Source organism: Falco cherrug, chromosome 5, assembly GCF_023634085.1.
Source record: "Falco cherrug isolate bFalChe1 chromosome 5, bFalChe1.pri, whole genome shotgun sequence".
NCBI classification, from domain to species: domain Eukaryota; kingdom Metazoa; phylum Chordata; class Aves; order Falconiformes; family Falconidae; genus Falco; species Falco cherrug.
Window position 1 is genome coordinate 63,665,504 of NC_073701.1, and position 26,109 is coordinate 63,691,612.

Sequence of the window (26,109 nt, forward strand, 5' to 3'; positions counted from 1 at the left end):
AGAACCTGCATGGCTTTCTGACAACTGGAAAATTGAGCATTACTTAGTGGGAGCAGGTAAGAAAGGAATTCTGCCAAGAGCCTGTAAGGAGTTCTGCGTATTGGGTTTCCAAGGCAGTCCATTAGGTAGCTCATCTGGAACATCATGTATGTGAAGAAAAGGGAGGTGTGTTTTTGCCAAAACACTGCACAATTGGAGCTCTAGCTAAAAACACCAGGTTACACCAGGAGAGACAGAATCCCTTGATCTTAACATTTGTAAGGTTCTGAAATACTGTTGGGTTTTTTTCTTTGATGTTTTCCTAGTTGGACATCAGGTAATGAAATAGTCCTTTACATTGTCCTGTACTGACGGAAGCAGTAAATTCTGTGCTTAGTTCCCCCATGGATATTTCCTTAAAATAGACAGTCTTTGGGATCTGGGACTCTTGATCCTCTTTCCTACCTCAGGATAAGGAAAAAGCTTTGCAGTTCCCCCAAGACTTACAGCAGATCAGTATATAAAATCTGTGCTTACCTTTTGCTTTGGAAAAAGGAACCTTGTATTCTTACTGGCCTCACCTGCCAAAGAGAGGTATTTCCATTTCAACTGTGCATTTTAATCAGATGCTTTTACTTCAAGGCATAAACTGTAGGGTTTTCAACATTGTACTTTAAAATGATCTAGAATAGCTTTTGTCATATTCATAGATAACTGCCTGTCATGATACAGAAGAATGCTAGGAAACTAACGCTGTCCTAGCCAAAACCAGCACACCTCTGCACTTAAAAGGTGGGGTAAAAGACTAGTACTCTGTGGGCTCTTGATAAGAGCACATTGTGCCATGTCAGCATATTCATTCCAGTTAGTGTCTTACAGAAGAAATGGTAATACTGGGCATCATTTTCTGTATGTGTTGTGTGTACGCACACAGATGTTTTCAGGGTTGGTTAGAAGGATTTGCTCCCATAGTCCTGTTTGAATTGCTGGTTGGTTGCATGAAGAGGGAGGGTGGTCTGATAAATGGACCAGATGATGAGAAGCTTTTTATCAGCAGCTGGAAGTTCTCCTGACTCATGTATTGTCCACAAAGTCACTTTGTCAGTTGTGTTTGTCAGTTGTACATTCGAAGTCAGGGTACCATATCTACTTAACATTTCAGACACAATGATACATCTTAATATTTGGGCTCTTCAGCAATAAAAGCCTAATACCTGACCTTGCGAGACAACCTGTTCCTTGCACGTGCGTGAGCAAAGAGGCATCGTGGAGCATACTGCCATTCAGCCAGACAGTTGAGGGAGGTGAATGACAAGCAAGATTTGAAGAGAGAAGTACAGGCAGCAACCATAAAGAAAGCCATTTTCTTCTTCAGGTGTCTCCCTTCTTCTAAGAGGGTCCGCTAGCATTACGGCATAAGAGGAGACAAACCACAAAGAGGTCAGTGTAACTAAATGTGTGTGAAGTAGCCATTAACACAGGCAGTGGGTATTCAAAAAGAAACTCTCCATTTGACAGTGCTGTCTTCTAGATGACTTAGAAACATAAAAACATAACTTGATTTTAGAAGAACACTTTTAATTTTTGTCAGATATGAAAGTACCTGTAAGTTTAGTGTGTGCTTTGCAAAGAGAGGCGTGTGCTAAGACTGATTTTCAGATTTCTATTTTATGAGTTGTATTTGTGGTACGATGGTTTCATATGTGGAATTCTGGCACCACTATTAACACTTGAAGTTTTTATGTGCACTTTGTAGGAGCGCTCCTCCTGTGCCACATGAATAGGACCTGTGTCCTGGGATGATCTGTGTTGCTCATGGCGCTTCGCTGGGCTCAAGGATAGGTTATCAGTAAGGCTTGGATTCTCTGTCTGCAACCATATTCTAGGGTACAGGAACCCCCAGGGAGCGGGACCCATAGTAACACAACTGCTTAAACAACAACTCTGCAACTGGGGGGGGGGAAGAGGTGATGTATCAAGCTGGAATATATACAAGAGCTGGCTTATACATTGCTCAGCTAAGTGGTAAATAGCGTGCGTTCTTGCCTTCCTCACCTGTGCTCTCTCTGTTAATCTGAGTCTGGTGCTCCAAAACTGCAGTTCTTGGAAGACTTCTGATGCTTGAAACTGGAAGATGCCTAGCAGCAAAACTTTTTTCTTCTCACTCTTCTCCCTCTTAATTTCTTGCTCAAAAAGCAAGACAAAAGCACTTGCTTTTTCTGATCTTTTTAGATACCTAAGGTCCAAGTTTACCTAGAAATTCACAGATCTTGCAAACTGAAAATGTAAATTCAGTGATCAGTTAGGTGTCCGACTGGCAGTGGTGCTTACTCTGTCTTGCTTAGCTCTCTCAGGCAGATACAAGGTTCCTTTTTCCAAAGCAAAAGGTAAGCATGCAGTATGATGGAGGAATGCAGGATCTTAAATACACAGTTGCTACCTGTATAAGCTGCAGCTGTGTTTGTCTCTTGGTGCTGGAAGGGGTGAGCATCAGGTAGAGGATAGGTACTGGTCTTTTTAAACCTCTTTCTGTGCAAATGCTAGGTAAAAAAAAAAAAATCACCTTGATTATATAAATATTTCTGTATTGATAATACATTTTCTTAATATGAAACTTGGAGACTAACAAATCATTGTTAAACTTCACTTAGATTTTATTTTCCCCTAACTGAGGCTAGTTTCTGTAGCTCAGGGGTGAGAACCTATATCCTAAAGGCTATGTATGACTCACAACTCTTTCATATAGCCTACCAGCACATTACTTTTTCACATTAGTTATTCACATGAATACAGAACAGTACTGACATGTTTATTAACACATGAACATGGCTTGTTAAATATGGTTAAAAGCCCTGGCCCTTAGCTAGAAAAAAATATTGCTGATGTTGCTGTGAACTGTTCCATCACAAGCCATTTTCACTTGCAGAGACTCCAGTTGTTTGTGAGTAGCCTTAATCATTGAGTGCCACCTGTGTTTAAGCAAGCATGGGATGCAGAGATAAATCAGCACTCCTAACTTTTACTTTCTGAGGGATGGACACCTTACTACCTGTTCACTTCCAGCTCAGAAATCACTGGTTCAGCTTGCAGTTTTATGTATCATACTTATATCACACAGTTTAATTTGCTTTGGGCTTTGAGTCTTGCATGGAGGTAGTGGGGAAAACTTCAAATAAAAAGAAAAACTGTTTTTTATTTAAAACATGAAATCATTATAGATATGTGATGAATGTATCCAAAATCCACTCCTCCTTAGTCTTTCAGCACCTCTTTCGTGATGGCAGAAGTATGTCTCATTTTCTGTAGAAGAAATGGTTCTTCCCTTTTTCCCCTTCATCCTGGCTGCTGTGTTGTCATGAGACATGCCCTTTCTTTAATAAACATCCTTCTTAGCTCACTAGCTTGGAGGACTGGACTCACTGCTCAGGCCAAAAAATGACAACCAGCTCTGTCAGCCTTCCAGGACAAGAGCTGGTGTGCTTTTTAGTAGGGTGTTCGCTAAATGGATGGTCAGTGTGGGTGGTCCTCTGCATTTCTTCCACTGTCTGCAGTGTTTTACAGTCCTTCTGGAAGGGGCAAGCTCTAGATGAGACTGGGTTTGTCTGAGGCAGTTGGTTTCTCATCAGCCTTCTGGTGACAGGACAAGGTGGAACAGAGGCTGGAGAGAGGAAGTTCATGTCTTTGTGGATATATCTGTCACATGTAATCAGAGACTTCCAGTCTCCCTTACGAGTTTAGTTGTATATTGGTACCCTCAGTGTAATGTAAGAGTTCAAATACCCAGATGACTTGGAAAACAAAGTACTTAACGTATACTACCTTGTGCAGAAACAACTATTCCATTAAAGCTTGCTTTAAGAAATTTTGGAGATCATTACTCTAACAGGGGAGATTAGCTTTAGGGAGAGCATTTACAGTATAAAGGGACCATGACAGATACAGAGCAGGGCCCAGAACTCAAGGATGTTTTCAAAAGCTCTGTAGCCAACAAAGGCACCACAAGCCATATTGCACGCTCCATCATGATAGGCTCTGCCCAAGCTGTTTAGTGTCGTTGGAAAGCCAGGTACAATCGTCTGAGCAAAGCACAGTGCAGATGGCACATGTACTACTTCTGATACCCAATCTAGCTCATTTACAACTAGCTGATATCTCTGGGTGCTACTGTATTAAGCTATGTAAATTCTCAAGAGGCCTGCCACCCACTGCTCTACTTGTAAGTGCAAAACTGTCTGCGTATATGCTACAGTATGCCATGTGTAAGAAAAGTAAATTTGTTATTAAAGGGACGCTCTTAAAAATTGCCTTCATCCTTATAGCTCCCTCCAAAAATGTAACATTATGTGGTGGGTTTGTCAGTGTTCTGGATATTTGTTTCATCTTTGCTTGCAGTGAAGTGTATATACAGCTGAACAGAAAATACTTAAAATACACTATACATCATATTAATTCAGGAAATTGGAACATCTTAAATAATACATTTAGTAGCATCTTGGCACTTTAAATTTTCTCACAGTTTCCAGATAGTGTTTTCTCTCCTTGTAAGATTGAGGGCCAGTTCAAACCTGTATTCAGTATGCCCATGTGAAAAAGAATTTGCCTTTATATTAAAATTTAAGACTTCCTTTTTTTTTTTCCCCCTTTTCGTGCTTCTGAAATACTAAATCTCTTACATTGTATGTGTATAGAGGAGAAGATAATGGGTGAGAATACTGCATCAGGAAAAAAGATCAGTGGAGATAAGACTTAACACTTAAAACTATGTGGGAAAACTTGCTGCAGTGTGAAATAAGATTTAGGGGTTTTAAACTAAAAGGGTAATAAGACACAGACATGGAGCCTGGGGAGGGATCTGTGTTGTGTTTGTATTTCTCATCTGTTGCATAAGCTTGGACAAGTTGCTTGGCCTTTCCCTGCTTAATTTCCCCTGTCAGAGATAGGCATGTTTTACTTGCTATCAGTAAAGCACTTAAAAATCTTGACCTAGTATTATTGTGGACTTAAATCTTACTTGAACTTACTTAAAATGTTTTTCCTCCTCACTCTTGCTTTCCCAAAGACAAGAATAAATAGAAATATTTTTTTTTAAATGGTATTGATTGACTGATACTCTGCAGCTGCTTAAGGTAGGGTTTAACTAACCCTTTCTGTTGTCCAAACATCTACTGAACAGCTTCCCATCCAGATTACTGTTGGATACCTTGCATTTCTAATTCTGTTAGGGGCATGGTCTGTCAAGAGGTGTTTCCTTGTTTATTTGACTTAGCAGGCTGGAGTTTCAAAACCTGGTGTAGCAGGACTTTGTAGACTGCTTTACAGTAATAATGGCTAATCTTACACATCAGTCAGAGCTTGGGGCATCACGGATGGGTGGCTGACAAATAGCCTGATGATGATGGAAACGTAGTGTGTATCACCAGAAAGCCCACTGTCAGGCTATTAATGTGCTCTGCATCGTCATCAGGTCCTGCGGCACAGTGCTTCAACAGCATTCTGGCCCTCGATATGAAGGGCTGACGTACTCGTACCAAACTGCTCCTACCCAGCAGCAGTGGGTGGTTTGCTTGGGTGTTGTGCGGCACAGCAAGCATGAATCTCTGTGCAGAGAGGAGTTCTTGCCCTGTGATGCTGCTACTGTTGTGAATGCAAGAAGTGAATTCAAGCAGGCATTAAACTATGTGGATGCAGTGGTTAACCAGGAAAATGCATTGATCTTGCCACAGCCAAGTCTTGCAGAAATAGTTTCGTCCAATGGAGTTAAATCGCTGCACTTCAGGAGAAAGAGCTATCCAGTGAAACATCCTTGCTGAGAAGCAGCCTGACACCCTGATGTGCAGCTTTGCGTTCTCTGTTAATGTTACCAATGTCCTGGCAAGAATCCCATGTACAGAGCTGAGGAAGTAGATGGTATAAAAGCCGAACTCTTTGGGCTTTTTGTTCTGCGTTGATCCATTGGCCTTGCTGCAACTGTACTATCACAGAGCATCTGTATTCCACACCTAGAAACACAGAGTGTACTCCTGAAGGATGACTCCTGAGCGTTGCACTGTTTCACTTCAGGGGTGTTGAAAACCCTGCAGTATGTATACAAGCTAGCTGTATTTTAATTAAATGTAGTAGCTGTGTACATACTGCAGAAGGGATAAGATGGGGATACCTCACATCTAATTTGTCATTTTGCTGTTTGGATTTCTTTGCTATTGTCTTCCCTCTTGCGGATTTGTGCCGTAACATCTCATTCTCTTCCTCCTGTGCTGTTAGCAATGGCATCTGTTTTTTGAAATAAAAGCAAATTTTCTTAAAACTTTTTCTGTTGTTGAGAAGCCATTCTTGCTGTATGATGGCAGAGGCATCCCTGTCCTTCCTGATACATGCATCTGTACAGGATTTATTTTAATTAGAGAGCTACAGGAAGCAGAATCCCCATCCCGTGGGAGCCTTCTCATATCTGATTCTTATTTTTTGAATGGGGGAGCTTGGAGTACCCACCCTAGGGCTGGCAGGCAGCCTGGCAGGAAGCTGGACAGACTGGCCTGCCGGCCAATCTTGTTGTCTTTTATTGAGAATTTTGGTGAAGTCAGCACATTTCCATGCAATCGGTGTTCTGCAGTGTGAAAATTGTGTTTGGGAGTTTTTTCAGCGGCTCTAGTTTTAGACTGCAACTTGTGGGAAATTGTTGACTAATTTTAGTAATTCCTGTAGATGATTTTGTGAGTAGAGAAGTGGTTTCTGTGGAAGAAAATCCTCTTGGAAGGATGTTCTTCAGCTAATGTGAAGGATTGCGTGTTTCCATGTCATGGTTCAGGTAGGTGAGTTATCTGGCAGGGACCTGATGTACCCTATCCACAGGTCTCGCGTAACAGCAGCTGTTTCTGATCAGATTGCTGCCAGATGTTGTTCTGTTTTCTTAGAATGGCTTACCTGCAGGAAATCCAGATAGTGTAGGACCCAGACCTTCCACCTTTATTGGTAGGGCAAAGTGCAAAGGTAGTAGCAGTCTGTGGGGAAATACAGCCTGGGAAAAGCAACAGAAGACATCCAGGTCTGGAGGATTGCGGGTGGCCCAGGCCAGGCATAGCTGTGCTGCTGGTCCACAGGTGCCTTGCAAGTAGAGCATTGTGCTGTAGCACATGTGTTTGAAGCAGGCTGCATTGCCTCATTACATCACGTCAGTGCTAAACTGGGTTTGACTCTTCAGGTGGTCCAGTTTGACCTCCTGCTCAAAGTAGGGCTGACTTGGAAGTTAGGTCGAGCAACTAAGGGCCTTTACTAATTGCAGATCTCCATGAACAGAGAGTCGATAACCTTTCTGTTCCTGTCTTCCAGTGTTTTCATAATGAAGACTTTAAATTTTTTTTACCTCTTGGGTCTAATCAGAATTTGCCTTATTGCAGCTCATGACTGTTACTGCTTGCTGTTCGTCTGTGTGCTCATGAGAGGAGTCTGTGTTTTCTTAGTAGCCCTTGTAGGTAACTAGAAGGCTGATGAAGGGGTTTGTCTAATGACAGGTGTTCTGTGTGAGTTTGCAAGCTGGATCCAGGAATCTTCTTTGGATCACTCTTCCTCTCTTGGCCCATGGACATGCAAGAAGGAAGCTGAACTTGCATTCTCAACATACAGTACTGCTATTGAACAATGTTGATGCTTTCTGGGTTTCTTCAGCATCTGATGTAAACCCCTTCAAATCCACAGGCACAATAGAACCGGGTGTCTAGCAGTTCAGACAGACAAGACTGATCTTGAACATATTTTTTTCTTTTGGTTCTCTTCAATAAAAAAATATATCTCCTTGGAAGATTCTTTGCATTATGAAATATTTTGAGGTGAGTTTACAATGAATCACCCATTAGCAGTTCAGTGAAAATAATTTCAAGGAAAACAGTACTTAGTTTTAAGTAGTTGCTGCTTTCAGAGGAAACACAAATGTAACTTTGAACCTCAGAAGCAGCTCGTGTTGTGGTGGCCTTTGAGTATGTCCTTAGAATGGATCTGAAGATTACACAGACATTACAAATCATCTGTATTATTTTGAATGAGCAGCTCTTAAATGGAATGCAGTCCATTAGGGAAGTATGTATTGGAAAATGCAGAAGACTTTTTATGGTGGTTTTTTTGTTGGCTGCTGGAGCCCAGTATTTGCACAGCCACTGTGTAAAAGCTGCATGTGTAAATCCCATCGGAGGGGAACCCAATCAGTAACCAAGAGCACCAGTAAAAAGAGTAAAGAGGGGAACTTTTCCCCAGCATGTAGTTAGTTTGAGCAGGTTTAATGCTTGTGTACACGCAGTGTAACTTCACAGGAGTCCATCCAGACTCACAACAGGTTAATAGTTCCTTCAAAATCAAAGGAGGTATAATCTTATAAAACTTGCATAATAGGAAAGTTTGGCCTTTATATCCAGAAGCTAAACTGGCCAAGCAAACACCTAATATTGACTTGAATTCTTAATCTAACTTTGAGTGTGAAACTTATCTCTAGCAAAACAAACCATACCTTTTTTAAAAACATATTTAGCTTCTTCCTCAAAGAAGCATGTATGCCATGTGCTCCTGCCTTAGCAAAAGGTAACTGTTTTGACTCACTTCATGCTTACTGTTTTCTCCCTGTTTTCTGCTCCAGTGCTCAAGATGCATAGGGAACCAGAAGTCTGGTAGCGTAGCTGTTGCTTAAATAGAATTGCAGCAAGGTTCAAGAGTTGCAGCCTACAGGAGTCAACTCTGCAACTGTTTTTTCCATACCCAAGAAGCATGAGTCAGATTTTGCTAAGTGAGTCAAATCTATCCTCAGATTCATTTGAAGACACCGTAATGGATATATAATTTGCAACAGTGCTATGCATAGAAAGAGTTTAATAAACTAATTTAGTTTGCAGTATTCCCTCTGAGTGGGAAGAGGGACAGGGTAGACGGAAGTGGTCGGAAAGTGCGGAAGGAATGGCAATTCAGGTGTACCTCCGTCCCCAGGAACCGCACATAGTCATGTGGCGTGGAGGGTATAGAAAGATTATCTTTAATTCACTGCTCCTGTGGGAGTTTGCTGGGGCCTGAGAGGTGGTTAATGCAAGTACGCCTACCCTTGGTGATGCTGCTGAACTGTGGTCTTCAGCCTGACAGCACCGCTTCAGTGAAAATGAGGGTTGTTGCTGGACTTTGAAAAGGCTGACAAAGGCTACTCGGCTCATCCTCTGGTATGCATGTTGGGGACCCAGACACAAGCCGCCCTCTCCCACAAGAAGGGCAGTACTTTCATAATACCTTCCTGGAAATCGGTCCCTATTCCTTTGCTTTGCATTCCTTCCATTTATCTTCACCTGGCCAGTGCTGCTATGCATGAAGCTGGCCTCCAAGGTCAGATGTACTAGAGCTGCAGCCGTTTACCAGGATGTGACTCTTGCATGTTTTGCTGGCTGTGTCATGCAAAAACACTCCCTTTCCTCTGGAGGAATGACCAAATGATAATTAAACTTTTGAGGCCCAGTCACCTTCCAAGTCTTTCTTCTCCTCTGTTGCCATGTTTAACCCTCCCTCTGAGAAACCTCTGTTGATTGTGAATTTTGACCAGGAAACGAATTTGATGGCTCCATTCTCAAGCATCGGCCGTTGACTGGTTGCAGTCAACATCCTAATATTGTGCTCAGAAGAGTGACTAATACCTCCTGTCTGGCATAAGTCTTGAATGAACTAGTAGACAGGCATGCATTTATTTTTCCTATTCCCATGTGCAGTCAACCTAGAAAGAATTTTTTAGATTTGCTTTTCTTCCGCAGTTTTTGGTGGGGACCCTGAGGAAATGAATGATGGAATTCAAATGCAGCGGTTCAAAGAACATCTTTGCCATTCCTTATTTGTGGTACAGAGATGAGTTGGCAGCGTCAGATACATGGTTCCCTGACTGACACGCACAATCCCTTGTAGGTCCATGGCTGCTTTTAATTCTTTTGTAACTCAAAACAGCTTTGAGTTGTCTTCACTCTGAATGAAGAACGTTATGTATTTAAAAATGTCTTGGGTTTAGATCATTCAGATCTTTATTACCTGTTCTAAATGGTTTTGATTTGTAAGAAGTTGATTGTAGAAGACTGGGATTCAGGAGTTCAGCAGCAATCATGTCACTCACTTGTTGGTTGTTTTTCTTTTCTCTGGTTTAAGCTTTGCCAAAGCTTCCTGAAACATATGTTGTTTGAAAGGTGCTGAAGCAAAAACAAAACCCACAAAGGAAACAAACCCAAACAAAACATCAAAAACTTTTAATAACCCACAAGCATTAGTGTATTTGTGTGGAATGAGATGGTTGGTTACCTTGTGTATGCCACTGCTGTTTGTCCCATGTTTTGCTGGCGTGGTCGGGGGTGACCTGGAGCAGGCTGTGTGTCCCCAGTGAGTGTTCTGACTGCTGCTGGTAACACGTGATGCTGCAGAGATCCGCTGTGCTACTTACCTGCAGCCACGCTGTTCAGGAGCATGGCACCTTTGCATACAACTTGCGTTCTTCAGAACTGCTTCTCTTAGGTTTTTACTTCATGCTCTTTTTGCACCTTTTCTGTCTAGTTCCTCACTTCAATTCCATTTATTTGAGTACGTGACTCCATTACCCTTCTTTATCTCCAATCCACCAGTAATGCCTGCGTTAATTAGAAAGGAATTGAGAGCAACAGGTTTGAGATTGTTGCATGCTGAGATCTCTTTTTGGGAAACTGCATTCCAGTTGGAGAAAGTAGCTTTTGCCTAAGGGAATTCAGAAGTTTGCTTCAACTGTCATGCTGACCTGCAAAGCTGCTTCCCTCTCAGATGTTCATGTAAATTTTTATTCCTAAGGAATTTAATAAGGCTCACCAGTGGTACTTGCCTCTTTTTGACAGCTCCTCAAGAATATAGTTTCAAGTAAGTCTGTAAATTTTGGCACCTGTAGCTGAGTAAGATAAACGTAATCCTGATAGCAGCTAACTCACCAGTCATCTAGTCACTATTGCATGAATGCAGTCTCCCAGAAGGTGTTTTGTATACATGAGTGCTGTAGTGTGTTTGCTGCACATGGTTAAGGATGCTTGAGTTACTCCAGTGAGGACAGGTTTATAAATCAGCACTCACTTTTGTGCAGGATTTTTCAAACAGAACCACTTCCTGGACAGTATGATAAACAGTTACCTTTTTTTTTTTTCCTTCAATTATTTTTATCTTGTTTTGAATCTTTTCTTGGGGTTGCTGCTACACATGCTGGAGACAGATCTGACAGTTTTGAAGTACAGGAAAATACCTGAGGGGCTGGTATTTAAAGACTTATCAAAAAGCACTTTGTGGACCGCCAGCCCTATTTTCAACTACATACATTATTGCTCAGATATTTACGTGAAGCTTGCCCTGTGTTCTCTTCATACTGTGCCTTGCTCTTCAGACAACACAGAGAAATCTGCGATAATTGGCTATTTAACATTTTATTATTTAGGTGCTAGTGTCATAATAGGATCTGCAGGTTATTTTTAAACATAACAATGAAGTTAGATTGTACTGAAACAATATCACCAAAAAAATGTATAAAATTCACCCAGTTGATTCATAGTTTGCTACTACAGAGTGAAATACAGATGAGGTTTCTGAATTCAGCCTAATAGAACCATAATGGCAATTCATTTTACTGTCTGCACACATCACGTGTGTGTGTTACCAAGTGTTTGTTAAAAGGGAGTAGAGCCCTTCAGTATTTAAAAGAGGGCATCATGTTAAAAGTGAGCTTGTACCAGAGTCATGGTTTTTTTGTTTGGTTTTTTTTTTTCCTCTCTCTTTTCCATTTTTAGGTCAGATGATTCAGGTTTTCCTCAGTGCTTTTAACCTTTTGCCATCTGAACAAGCTGCTCAAGGGACAGCAGTGCTTTGAGGCCGTTGCTGAAAAAAACACTGCCTCTACTAGGATAACTCTGTTTTGCTGTCTTCCTTGATGTTTGCTCTTAGTTTCTTAACCCTTTGTTACTTTCTATTTTTCCTTAGCACTACAGGTAGCATCCTAGTAAATGTTCATCTTTACTTTTCCTTTCACCTCTGACACCTTCCCCTCTAAGTATAAAAGTCCATGTGTGGGGGGTGGGTGGGGGGAATGGCCTGTAGCTCATCTAATCTATCAGCTTTTCATGGAAATGTAGACTTAATTGCTGGCAACGGAGCAAAAAACAGAGCATTATCATTTCTCACTTTCATTTGAACAAAAATGTACGTGCCTTGCTGGACGTTACATCCCCTTATTTTGTTCCCCAAATAATAAAGTGAGTATACGCTTGCATTTCATAAAGGAATTTAATGAAAGAGTGCTTCCAGTGCATTTGCAGACTGTCCTGCCTTTTAAGTTTTTACAGTAAATTTTGAAATGTTCATAGGAGTCTGTAAGTGTACAAGAGTGTGTTGATCAGCAGCGGGTAGCTGGATTGTTTGGAGACAGCATGGTAGAGGAGAGGTGGCAGAAATGTATTTTAAAATGCCCTACAGGTAAATTTTGTGGTTCTTGTCCAGTACAGAAATTCTGCATTGAACAGACCTGAAACAACTGCTCTGTTTGAAAAGCGTGGGTTAAATTCTGATTTTAAAATGGCTTTATGTCTTTTTAATGGAGATCAAATATTTTTATTCCATTTTGAACATTATATCTGTCAAAGGCAACAAAGTTCATTTACATCGATGTGAATCTCTTGTAAAGCTGAATTTGGCCCTTCTTGTTCTGTGCTTCTTAGTCATGTGATAATCTTTCCATAAATCATGCACTCTTGCTTCCTGCTTTTACCAATCTGATCGTATAAAATGCAGATGAACCGAGCTTTTGGCTTATTAAGCATAAGCAGAACACCCCATCTAAACCTACCCTTTTGTCACACCAGCCCTGTTTCCCCCATTTGAAAACAATATAGCAAGAATGACAAACTTTGACTAATATAGTAGAGGTTTTTTGGTCTCCTCCCTTTCTTATTCTGACCTGTACTTTGCTTTCGTTATAAAGTGAACATAGAAATTACCCTGTGGGAGTGGTGAAACTGCAGCAGAGAAACAAAAACTATTTGGATTCATCCGAAAGCTATTCATTCGCTTGCTCTTCTTATTAACGGCTCGAAGCATGCAGTTTGTCCTGTTCTGACTACGTATTTTTCAGCAGGAATGAAGGTAATTCTTTGTGTGTCTCTTTCCTTTTAATAGTGCTTTCATTTTATCAGAACAGGCATTTATATTTTTATCATAATTATTATTTTGACTACTTTTAAATGTATATACAGCTGCCTTATGGGCATGTTCGGTTGATCTCGGTGAGCTCCTTTTCCAGTAACATTTTTTTTTTTTTTTGGTAGAGTAGTGGGGTTATAGATTCAGATCCGGGTTACACAGGTAAAAATCACAGCGCTCTCCACAGGAGGTTGCAAAGCTTCTTCCAGAAGACATCGGCATATTTGCAGCCAAAATTTAGTCTATAATGGGTTTTTGTTTTAATCATCTGCATATACAAAGGTGAACATCTCTCTGTACTGTTGGTATCGCCAGCACTTTTTGTGTTGGGGAAAGTACGTTACTGTAAACCCATGAGCAAGTCCTTGTTGCTGTCCTCTCTGGCGGGATAAGATATTTTTAGTAAGTCATTTCAGAAACGTAGGACTTCCTGATACTTTTATTGTTAATTCGCTGCAAACTGAAAACGCAGGATTGGCAGCATTTAATTCAGAGAGGATTGTTCTTGCAACACACAAGAAGTGTTACTGGTCCCTGGCTGCAAGTGCAGGTTATTACAGTTATGAGACGAGTGGTATGTTTATGATGAAAGAAAAGTTTTGTTTGGTTGGTGGCTGAAGCAGCAGTATTAAGAATGTCTCTTAAATATTGCAAAGTAATTTTATGCTCCCTAATGCCTTTGCAAGGTTTTTTGGATGGGGGGTAGGAAGGAAGGACAAAGGGAAACCCTTTAGATTTTGCAAATATTACCTTAGATAGCCACTGCTGGAACCCTTCAAGAAATCTCTTACTGGGTGTATTTCTGTATTCTTCACATGGAATATTCCCAGAGTGTTAATCCTGGCAAATCTTCGGTCGTCTTGCTTGCACAGCGCCTGCAAACAGGCTGTGTGTGTCTGCAAGGGGCAAGAGGAAGTGGTGGCTGTATGGAAAGGGCAAGGTAACGAGTTTCAAAGAGACACCAGGAAAAAGGACCCTCTGCTTATGTGTCCTGGTTTTAAAAAATACTGCTAGATCCTTAATAGTATGTGTATGGCTTCTAATGTTTGTGTTAGTTTTTATGATTGAGATACAGGTCAGTTTGCCTCTGAAAATGTAGATTTTCTGGAGCGCTCAGTGAGATCTGTGATTGTCAGTCCTGAGTACTTTCAAGAACAGCAGTCAACTGCATTGAGCAGGGAAAACTTAGCTTAAAACCTTTTAAGTTGAAGTTAGCATTCTCTGCCTGTGATCTTGGGCATGTCATCGTATTCTTCTGGGCTGCAGTTTCCCATCTGGAAAATTAGAATTAATAATATGTACTTACCTTGTTTTCCTCATGCTATGTGAATGAGGAGGTTGAATTCATTCATTGCTACTGTTGTATTAAATATACTCTGAAAGAACTGAGAGTTGCTGCAGCTCGGAGTGCTTCCAAGTGACTGTAAAGATTTTATAAACAATACCTGATAAGCTACAATTGATAGTTGAACTGTATTCCTGTAGCAGCTCATGCCAGTCCTCGGTTGCTTCTGTTGCATTGTGAGATGATCAGAGCCTAAAACTGGGTTGGATGAAGAACAAGAAGAGTTTGCACATAGGACAGTCATTGCCATTGGCTAAATAAGAGTATTACCCCCCCCACTCCCCCAATTAAAATCATGCAGTAATACATTGCTTTGTAATTTTGAAGCTCTGGTATTATATTACTTCAGAAAATTCAGTGAAATGAGCAACCAGTTGTCCAATGCCAGTAGGACTCTGACACCTTCAGTGACCAACCCAAGACGTAAAAAAAATCACACGGATTTGTTGTCATGGCACTTGTGTTCAGTGATTAACTGCGTGTATTTTTATATTTTTTTTTTTCTAATGAGTATTTCTCTGGACTTAACAAATAACTCAGCAGTTTAAACGTGGGATTTCAGCTTCTTTGCTCAAAAGTTTAAAATGTGCTAACATTTACTAGATGTAAGAAGCTGACTAAGTGGAGATGCAGTGTACTGTAGGTAAACAGGGTCATATTGCCTCCTCTTACTCTGTTTCAGTTGGTTTTATAAGTGGTAAGTCAATGGATTGTTTTTCAGATATTTGCGTTGTGTTTTCACCATCAGTTTCCAAGTGATTAAGGGAGGAAGGATTGTCCTTGCATGTGCCAAAAAAGTGGACGCACAAAGATCAGAGTTTTCTACTACAGTCTTTCTCCCTGGCTTGCTAGGTCATGCCTGGCGCATACTTTCTGTGCCTTTGTCAGTAAAATGAGGTTACTATTTGGAATTGTTCACAGGATCAGAAATTCTGTAGTGATTCTAAACCCCTGTGAAAACATGAGATGGAAACTTCTGTAAAAATTTGTGCCAGTGTTTTAGATAAGCTTTTATATCTGAACTAAAATTATGCAATAATGAGTTTGCACATACATGCATCTAAAGAACCTACCTCTTTGTCCTTTCTTTCAACTCTCTCTTTAACCACAGCACACATCAAATATAAATTCCTCCACTCAGTCTTTTGGTAATACTTTGGAGAGCTTTATCCATAGATGACTTCATGTTTGTTCCAGTCCTCCCTATTTTCAGGTTCTGAAGTGCTTTTGTAACTTTTTGCATTCACATTCCTGGTTTGAATCGAAGCCATTTTGAAAAAGAAAATTACTCTGAATTCTTTAGTGAAAACTTCCAAAATATACCTCCAGCTTTAACGGAACTGTAGTGCTGCAGCTCTTTTTTCCTAAACTCCAGAACACAGCAAATGAAAATAAATAGAAGCTGGCATGTTTCTTCTTGTGCAGTTTTACTGGTGTGCATGTTCGTTCATTTGTCTGTTAACTTGTAGAATTCCATGATCTTACAAAGTGGTTTGCGGTTTGGTTTGAATTGGTGAGACTTTTCCTATTTTTCACATTTTAACCATTACTGACATTTTAATGCAATAGAAACAATGCAGCAGAGGAGCCAAAGTTTTTTTAAAAATAGCCGTTAGATATTACAGTGCCCTGTGTCACTGCTTTTAGATTTTAATTTAGAAAGAGTTTCTGGATGTTTTCTTAAGCATATTTTAATTAAGCATTGCATTCATTACATTAATTTGCATTTGCATGCCCAGTTGCCAAAAGCTTGCTAACAAATGGGGTGACAGACATATCCCAAAATGTGTATTTTAATTACAGTTCTGGTAAGTGTGACTGCAGCACTTCCTCACTTTCATGTATAATATCTGGGTTGCTGCTTTCAAGAGTTTACCCCACACCTGCAGTTGCCCAGTTACACGTTGTGTCTTTTTCATGCCTTGCATTAAAATGGAGGAGAGTTTGGCTGGTATCCTAAGCATGGGGTTGAGCAGCAACACATTGAACTTGATTTGATCAGACCTGTGTGACTGCTGGAACATCAATTTGAGCATGGTGGCATGTAGACAGCTGTATTTTCTTTTAAAAAGCAGCATTGCATGCTGTACATGCTGTAACAATACCACCCTGAAGCAAGAGGTCACACTGGTCTGCGCTTGAGTTCAGCGGTACTGAGACTTCTACCGAGGTCAGTAATGAACTGAAACCACCTTTCTAGCGTTTGCTTTTCCTATTAATGGTGCCAGTGGAGGAGCTGGGAACGGCCTCCTGGAGTTTTCAGGGAAACTCATTGTTCATGTAAACACTGAGAAGGAGTTTCCCTTCCTTCTTGGCCTGCTAGGTGTGCAGTGAACCATACAGTTTGCTTTAGCTACATACCATCTGCGTTTTATTTTTGTTTTGTTTGCTGACTTTCACCCATTTATGTACTACAGAGTATCGGTATATTGTTGTATATTCCACCTTTGTCAACAGCCTGGCTTTTGCTGCTCTGAGCAGTCTTGTGTTATGCAAGTTACGGTGTTTGGAACAGAGCTGGTCATGGAAAAAAATTACATTGGTGGAAATTCTACTTGTATTGTGTCTTCAGGAGAATGGGCATTGAGTGCTTTGATTGTTTTAGGGCTGCTGCTGTTTGTCCTGCATACATGCGGTTGTGTACTCTGTACTCGCGTAGCACTGTGTACTAAGACCTGCAGTCCTTGGAGTGCATTGCTGTTGTGAGGATGCAAGTGGCTTCTTTATCAGCATCTACTTTTTTTTTCCTCTTTTTTTTTTTTTCTTTCCTTCTCCCTATTTCTTTCAACGGCCAATTTCTTGCTGGAAGAATTATTTCTTCCTGAGATATCTTCCCCTCAAACCCCACTGTTCCGTTAAAGATCTAAAGCTGATCACCCTGCAAGAATAACCCTCAGCCCAGGATGCCAACAGGAGCGTGCTGCAGTCTGAGCTGAAGTGGTCTGGTGTGTATAGTCAGATCTGTGACATCTGTAAGCAGACTGTTCGGGTGGTGACTTTATTGTGGCCAAATACCAGAACAGTGATACTAACTCTGGACTAAACAACCCTGATGTTGGAGGCTTCGTTAAGTGTTGTGCAAAGGCTCATAAACTACTCTGTACAAACCCTCGAGGCTGAGGTGCTGTGTTAGAAGAACATGACCATGTTGCTTTGGGACCCAGGCTGGATCTGTGCCTTCCTGCAGTGCCAGGGCCAAGCTAATAAAACCACCTGAAGATGCCAGGAGTTAGCTTTGCAAAGAAGGTATTGTTATTGATGGTTTTTCATTAACCAGGTTACCCCAGCTTCCTGTTATTGGGCTATTTGAGAGTTGACTATGTTATATTGTATCAGAGTTCCTTTCTTCTGCTTCATGGTCCAGAAATTTGACTGGCTTTTCTTTCCAGATAGCATTAAGCTGTGTATTCAATGTTGCTTGCCGTCCAAACATTGCCAGATTGTGTTGAGAGACAAGCCTTTAGTATCATTGCACCCAAAACCTAAGTCACCATATTAACTTCTTCAAAGCTAGGTGAGATTGAACAATTGGTTAATGTTCAGGGAGCAAAATCTCCTTTTTCTGTACAGAATTTGCATCCAACAGCAATGTGATGATAGGTCTGGATGATCACATACAGTAAAACAGTCTGCTACCCAGAGTTCTTGCTGTTAGGTAAATCAAAACATGTTACTCAGAGTGTGACTTACGGAAAACTAAGTCAAAGTTTTGTAATTGGATCCTCCGCAAATGCTAAATAGCACATCACAATAAAATCGTTAGTCTCCTTATATAAACTGTTTATATGCTGCTAATCCTTTTTTACGATGAAAAGAGCATTCAGTGGGTTTTTAGTACAGGAAATTTATGGGATCTTTTAGTCACTGATGCATTTGACTTCCCGTGGCTTGGATGAATTTGAATCTACTGCCTGATTTCAAATCCTACCCAAACCCAGCTGGAAGTTTCTTGTGCAGAATGCTTCTCAAATCTTCTGTCACGGCAGCAGAATAATCTAGGTTATGCTGACTCTGCAAAGGAAAGAGATTAAACAAAATACATTTTGCTGTCAGTCCTTCCGGAGTGAAATTCTGCCCTTCCTTGCAATACCTTTGTCCCCAAAATTACACTAATGAGCCTTTGCAGCCTTTCCTCTTTCATTTGCACACCTTATAAGTCCTGACTCTTCAGCAGTTGCAACAATGCTTGTTGAAACCTGGGAGAGACCTTCGGTAAGCTAAAACTTCACTTGCTGTGGAGGACAGCTGACACATGCCAAAGGACTGGTGGAGAGTTCTGGATGAGAGCACCACCGTGCTCACCGAACCGGGAATGAAATCCCTGGACTCAGCTGGAAAAATTTAACCGAAGAGTTTAAGATCTGTCTCCTTTCATGTGGAGTAAGATGTGAAAGGAGACTAGTTTTCAAAGGATTGACAGCTTTAGGAGACATAAAGCGGATTCATGGAGTTCCATGTGCGATGCAATAACCTTTACCAAGTGAACTGTACATGTAAGTGTGTGGGCTGGGGGAGTCTGGAACAGAGGGTAAGTTGAAGTTGGGTGAAAACAGAATTAGGGCTGACCAAAAGTCTGCGCTGTAACTCTGGGGAATATAATGACTTAAGAGCAGTGCGGTTCGGAGGAAGTACACAGTCAAATTTTCCCTCATACTTAAACACTCAAATATGGATAGTAAATAAAGAACAAACTGCCTTTTTGGGGTGACTGACTTCTCTGTTTGCTCTATAGACTTAATTCTTCTAAAAGAGGAATTCATGGGGAAATAAAAAAAAGGTATCACTGACTGTGCCAGAGTGAATTTGCTTATAGACATGTGAGCATAAATGGTACTGTGAAATGGAACAAGTAGGGCGTAGAGAATTTTCAGATCCCGAGAGGAAAATAATTTCAGAGAAGTATAGACAAGTTTGAAGCGTTACCAGTATAGATGAAAGTTGCTAGGCCCTTTTTTGCTGCCACCCAATGCTGTACCTTTTGGCAGCAGAGATATTTAATTTTTTTTCTATTTTCTTCTTTTCTATCCTGAGACCCAAGAAACATGAACAAGCCTGCATGGATTTTTATAACATGATACTTGCATCATGGGATCATACAATAATTTAGGTTGGAAGGGACTTCAGGATGTCTTCAGTCCAATTTCCTACTCAGAGTAGGATCAGCTGTGTCTGGCATTTACCTCATAACATTCACTGCCTGAAATAAAATTTTAAAAGTAGTTTTGATTATTTAATCATTGTAGTGGAAAAAATGCCTGGCAGAGTAAAGGCTACCAGGCAATGCTATGAAAATTGTTTAGTCACACTTGTCATTAAAAGTAATAAATACTTCCCAAAAGCAGGTGTGTGGTTTTGAGTGATAGAGGCAAAGAGGATAAAGGGAACATCAGATACACCAATAATGAACTTCTAACTGATGATCTCTGTGTTGATTTTTCATGACTTACTAAGTATGCTTTAAACTAATTTGTAAGTTATTTCAGTATTGTGACCCCTTGCTGAGACTGGTCAGTTCACTGCAGTTCAAGGAGCCTGATGGTGTGAGACTGATGGGATTTGAATGATGGTTTTAAGCTTGATGTGCGTTCTGCCTATTTGTTTTCAAAGCCAGCAGGTATCATTAAAGAACCTTGCATAGAAAAATCTATACTTCATCATATTTTAATGGTCCTTTTTCTTTTTTATATTTTTTATGTAATGGTGATACAGAGTACTCTGTCCAGGCAAGGTTGCATGTTCTGTTGTGGCCTGGTGGCTGTAGGATAAACTTGCTTTCTGTCACTGCCCTCCTCCAGACACACTGCAGCTCATCTGGTCACATCTGTATTTCTGTTCCCTTCATAACCTTTCTCTTTTTGGTGCTTAGGCTGGATTTCCACTGTCCATGCTGCCATCCCCCCGTCTTTATCTTTAACCCAGGCTTGGACCCTGCGCAGGGGGTAGGATTTGTGCAGTCAGGTTCTGCAAGTTGAGTGCTGGAGTTGCTGCAGAGGTGGGAGAGTGTGAGCAGCAGGAGGGCGTGCAAGCTCCCCCCTTGAGCAGAGGTGAGGTTTTTACTGGACTCGGCGGAACTGCACTGGAATTGCTGGAAGCATTAGAGATCTCCCGATAGGTCCTTATCTGGCAAAGCATTTTAGACATGTCAGTAATCCACAGGAAATTAAAATGTTGTCCATTGGGGCCTTAATTTTTAGTGACACTTATTTTTTAAATTCCTCTATGAACTGACTTCTTTTTAGGTATGGATTTATATATAAAACTATGACTGTTTAGACACAGTGACTTCAAAAAGTCTGAGTATTTCCAGTGAAGACTGAGGCTTGAAATGAAAATGATGTGACACAAGTGATGGACTTGAGAAAGAAGTGGGAGACTGAATATTTGATGTAACTGTGGAAGGTGGGGAAAAAGTAATTCCTGGGAATCGGCTGAAGCCAGTGGAGGGGCATGGATATACTTACTGAAGGAAAGAAACACATGACAAATCTCAGAAATATCCAGCAAATTTGGAAGAAGAGGAATTCAGATAAGCCCCTTGAAAAGCAGGAAGTTGTGCTTATTAAAATTGGTCCTTGCTGCGAGCTGCAGTTCTCGGCACTACTTGGCACCGCGGCTCAGCCGAGCAGTATCTTGGCACACGCTGGGCTGGAGCAGGAAATGGTTTTCTCTGCAGCTCGGTGCTGAGGGGAAGCAGCTTCGCCTCTGTTTGAAGGCACGCCTGGGGAAGGTGATATTAAAAATGATTCTGCTTGAGCAAGTCAATAAAAATGGGTTGGGGTGACAATAAATATGTTCCAGCTTTGCACTGAGCAGCCTCTTCCTTTTGAAATTACTGTAGCTTCATTATATGATGTTTCCGTTACTGGGAGAAGAATCTCAAAGACATACATTTATAGGGCAACTTCTGTGTTACAGAAAGCTCTTGGGGTGATACACAAACTTTCATATAAAAATGAGGACCTGCTCCCAAAACCAAATTTACAAGATTAAATCTCATTTATCCTGATGGGTTCAGTCTGTATTCTGCTGTGCAATATCAGTCATTTTCCAATTTTAATAAAGTCTTTCTCCCTCCTAATTCAGGCTCAACCTGCAGAGGAGTTTTGCTTCTCATTCCATCCTCCTATCACTGGAGTGGGGAGAAAGAGATACCTAAAGGTCTAGTTTATTACTTTGTTGTGGTGTCAGGCAGAGGTGAAAGGGTTCAGCTGAGAGAATGTAAAGTTTTAACCTTAGACTAGTTGCAGTGGTAGCTAGTAAAAATGGGCTGTGAATCAAGGCTTCGTTTAAAAAAATACTCTTGTATTAAGTTGGACCTCTCATGTGTAGCAAAACTGATGGGAGGGATGAACGGTGTAGAAGAAAAGAAGAAACTTAACATTCTAGTGTCTGAGACTTCTCATAGCCAGCAGAAATACAGAGAAGGTTTTGGTAGTGGCTTTTCTTCCTTGATTATCAACCCCCCCACTTTTTTTTTTTTTTTTTTTTTTTCCTTTTAACTGTATCTCTTTGCCAGTCCTCTTACTCAGGGAAATGTGTCCTATCATTGAGTTGCATCTGCAGGACAGTGGGGTTTACATTTGCTGAAGGTTTCAGCAGGTAGTACTTCTGTTCATCTGTGGGCAGTTGATCACAGCAGCTGAACCCTTGTTATTTGGCACATAGGTACAGCAGCAACAGGGCTGGCTAAAGGAAGCCTTGTTGCAATGTGGTGGTGTTAACAAGGCCCTTGGCAATTAAAAGGCAAATACCCCTGTAAACCTCCACTCCTGCTGTGGGACAGCTATTGCTGTTAAGCAGAGGGGGGGTGGGGCACAGACAGTTTATGGGAATAGTCTGTGACGTCCAAATAAATACACAGACTGGGTGTAGTGGCACTGAGTGGATCAGGTGGAAAGCCAGAGCCCTGGTGACGTGCAGCCTGCTGTTATCTGGGGGTCATTCGGTTATTTCAGCACACCACTTAATGTTCTTCGTGTGTTAGCCTCTTACTTTTTTTTTTTTTTTTAAATTGCAAAATAAATCTGAGGGCTTCAGTGTATAAATGTGACTGAGGTAAAACAGCACAGGGATGTCTGGATGGGTAAGGTGGGTTCAGCTGACTCCTGTGTTACTCTTAAATAAAAGAGTAGCATGAAGGATCACTCTCAGATACAACAGATGCTGAGGAGTCCACCAAGTCTATGCGGCTGTTGGAGATGAGAATAAAACACAGCTCCTTCAAGCAGCTTTGACTCTAAAAAAAGGAATTTGCCAGAGAGATAACAGAATTGAATGAACACTTTGCTTTCGCCCGCATTTGTGCGAAGGGAGATGGGATACAGTCGTAGCTGGCTGCCGTGGGGAATGGGAAATTAGAGTTGCAGGTAGGTAGGTGGATGAACAGGGACGAAAGCTGTAATTACTGACTGCTGTTTGGAAAGCACCCTCGTGCTCTCCAGGCCTCCTGGTGTAGCGGTGTGATGCCAACCAACTGCAGAGGAGCCACAGTTGGGTGCCAGCAATTCATACCCATTTTGCAGAGTAGCTTTGAGATCTGCAGATGATATAACTGCTAAGTGTTGTTATGAATGATTCAGAGCTTCTGGCTCCTATTTCCATACATGGATCATCAGACTGTCTTTCTCTGCCATTTTAAAATAATTGTCTGGATGACCTGAATATCTTCGAAGTAGTTTGAGTTTTTGTTCAGGTGCTGGCTTTAGAAATCAAATCTTTCATCTGATACACTTAACGTTAATTTTGCTTCTTTAATGGGATTCTCTTTACCCAAATTTACATGATTCAGCTTGCAGTCTGTTGTCTATGTGCTTCTTTTCCAGCGATAAATTTGCCCAAGCGTCTCCCAGTATGTGTTGAGAAACACGTAGGTAGCTGTTTGTGTGCCATCCACTTCCACAGGCGGGTAAACAATGAGGGGTTTGTCAGATTGTGGCTCGAACAATACTTGAGGGAAGCTCCGTCCCACCTGGCTGTCAGTTCTGTTGTTGTACTTTGCTCTTGGTGACATCATTGGTGGCAGCTAAATGAAGTATATTAATTGTTAGATGCTCTTTGACCAAGGATGTTGACTTTTCCTGGTGGCCAATCGTATACCGCTGGTTTTGCAGAAGAAGCTGCTACTCTACTGTAATGTAGCAATCAGTTAGAAACAAAGGTGAGAGTGGAGTGAGTCTGTTTATGTAGATGGGAGATAAATAATTAAGAGACCTAAAAAGCCGTATGAATTACTTCTACATTTTCAAGGTCTGAGTGTGCATCAGCAGTCTAGGGCTTTGAAATGAAAAACTCTGCTGTGTTAAAAGTTACTGTGATGCTTCTGAGGTTAGTCTCGTCATGGGGAGCAGTGCTGTATTACAGCATCACCTCTTCTTACAGGTGGAGGGCCATCTCAGCCAGATCTCAGCTGAGCATAGCCAGGCCTGTACCACTGCCCCAGGATAGGCACTCGAGTGTTAAGAGTTCATGTTACTTCCACAGAAGTGATCCCTTTTGTTTCTTTGGTTTCTTCAGAAAGCTGTTTATATACGTGCAGTCTCTGCTGAGTAGATTGGCAAGGGCGAGGAGGTTAATGAAATGCTTGGCTGCTGACTCCACTACGCTGAGAACAAGGCTGACTGACCAGGGAGTTCCCGAGTAAGATAGGTCAAATGAAGCAGTGCTGCAGAGGGCAGAGCAACATCACAAGTTTCAACTCTACTCATTAATAGCTATGTGCTTGTAATTGTCCTTGGGATTTCTCCTCTTCGCAGTCAGCTTTTCTGTACATGAAGAGTTTAGCCCATGATGCTGTGCTCTAAGAGAAACTGCTTCAGGAGCGCCCATTTCGTCATCTCCCCAAGAAGATCTCCTTTCATGACCATGCCCTCTCCAGAAACGTAAATCTGAGGCAATAAACGTGGTGTGTCTGGTACTGAGGTGGACTTACTGGTGAATGTAAGTGAGAAGTACAGTCCAGAGCTAGTAGTGCACTTTGAACATCTTGCCCTTAACTGTAAGATTCATCCTTCCTCATAAGCATCCTTTTATTAAAGGAGAAGGATATTGTATGATAAAATCCACTTTCTGCTCTTCCTGTTACTGTGTTTGCTTTCAAATTAGTTTAAGAGTGAAAATGAATCAGTTAAATTCACACATTGCCCCAGATTCTTTGTCCACCTCTTGTATACTAGGCCAGTGCTGCAAAATGCAGTTTGCAAATTTGAGCAAGGGAATTGTCAAACAAAAACTGTTAAGAGGCAGCTTGTGATTTTGTACTTAAATAAGTAGATAGAGAAGAGTTTGTACTGTAAGTAATTATCAAAAAGCTCCCATTTTCCGTGTCGCTTTTTACAGTAGCTTAAAGCAGCATTTGAGAATTGGTACCACTGTTACTCATCTGACAGGGCTGCGAAGTTCCCAGCTTCCCTTCTGTGAGGGAAAACATCCCAAGTAACTGTCTGGACTGAGTCAGATGAATCATGTCATGGAAGTGACAGTTTCTTCACACTGACTATAAAGGGGTTCCCTGTGACTAACTCGGATACCAACATCTACGCTGCAGGTATTTAAATAGAAGTGAGATAAATCCCACTTGTCAAGTCTTCTCCTTGCTTCCAGTTGGGACACAGTGCATTGGGGGTTTCATTGGCTTAGGAGAAAAATCTGGAACAGAATTCCAAGGATTTAACTTCATAGGTATCTGCCTCCCCCCCCCCCCCCCCCCGACACAGAATTTTGCGGTTCAGTTTGTAATTATGCTGAGAAATGAACCTGACTGTCTAGCGTACCTGCAGGTCTCATTTAAAAGCAGTCAAAATAAATGGTAGATGCTTATTTGGAAGAGGTTCAGCATCATCCAGTGCAAACCTGCATTTTGGGACAGCCTATACCTGTTCCTTTTGGTAGCTCTGAAAATTGAGCTCAAACTGCAGTAAGTGCTGTAGTCCCCCCAAACTGCTGCTGGCATCTCTGCATTGGCATGTCCTCGTAGGAGTAGGAGCTGCATCCACACTGCAGGCCGGGGGGGACTGGAAGGATTCAGGTGAGGTTGTTGCATGATTATTTATGAAATTAGTTTCTCTTGAGTGGTTTTGTACATTGAAAGTAGAGGCCTTGCTGGAATATTTCTACAGGGTACTACGGCCGTGTGTTGATGTCTGCAGACTCTTTGTTGGCAGAGTCTGTAGGCATCTGCACCAAAAGGTACTCTGGAGTATTTGCCCAGCAGGTTGATACTATGTAAACATGCATATTTCAATACACAAATAGTGTCAAAATGATGGATTGTAAAAGAGCAAACTTCCCAAAGAGCAGTCTGGGATGGATGGTGCTAGTGCTGGCTTTCCTGGTGTATCTTGGTCCCTCAGTGAAGCTGCTGATGGTGGGGGCAGTTTGTGTCTCTGCCAGTTAGTTCAGGGCATCTTTACAGAGCTAAACCCTACATAAAGGAAGGAAAACGTCCACCCCCACCACCACCCCCTGCCGTGCTGGGGCTGAGCTGTACTTTCTTGGAAGGGGGAAGATGATATTTCTTTTTCCACCTGGACAAGAAGCAGTCTTTGCCATTGCCCTTGGGCATCTTGCCAACAGGATTTATTTCCTTCTCC

General features: G+C 41.4%; 1 long non-coding RNA gene across 13 annotated transcripts in view; it reads left to right on the top strand.

The window, feature by feature from the left end:
- LOC106631764 (uncharacterized) overlaps positions 1-26,109 on the top strand; it is a 132,424-nt gene that overhangs the window by 66,615 nt on the left and 39,700 nt on the right. For 11 of the 13 annotated variants that reach the window (XR_008732410.1, XR_008732400.1, XR_008732407.1 and 8 more), the window contains one exon: positions 12,959-13,119. The exons of the other annotated variants lie outside the window; for them this stretch is intronic. This is a non-coding gene — a long non-coding RNA (uncharacterized LOC106631764). The remainder of the gene's footprint in view (positions 1-12,958; positions 13,120-26,109) is intronic. 13 annotated transcript variants of the gene reach the window in all.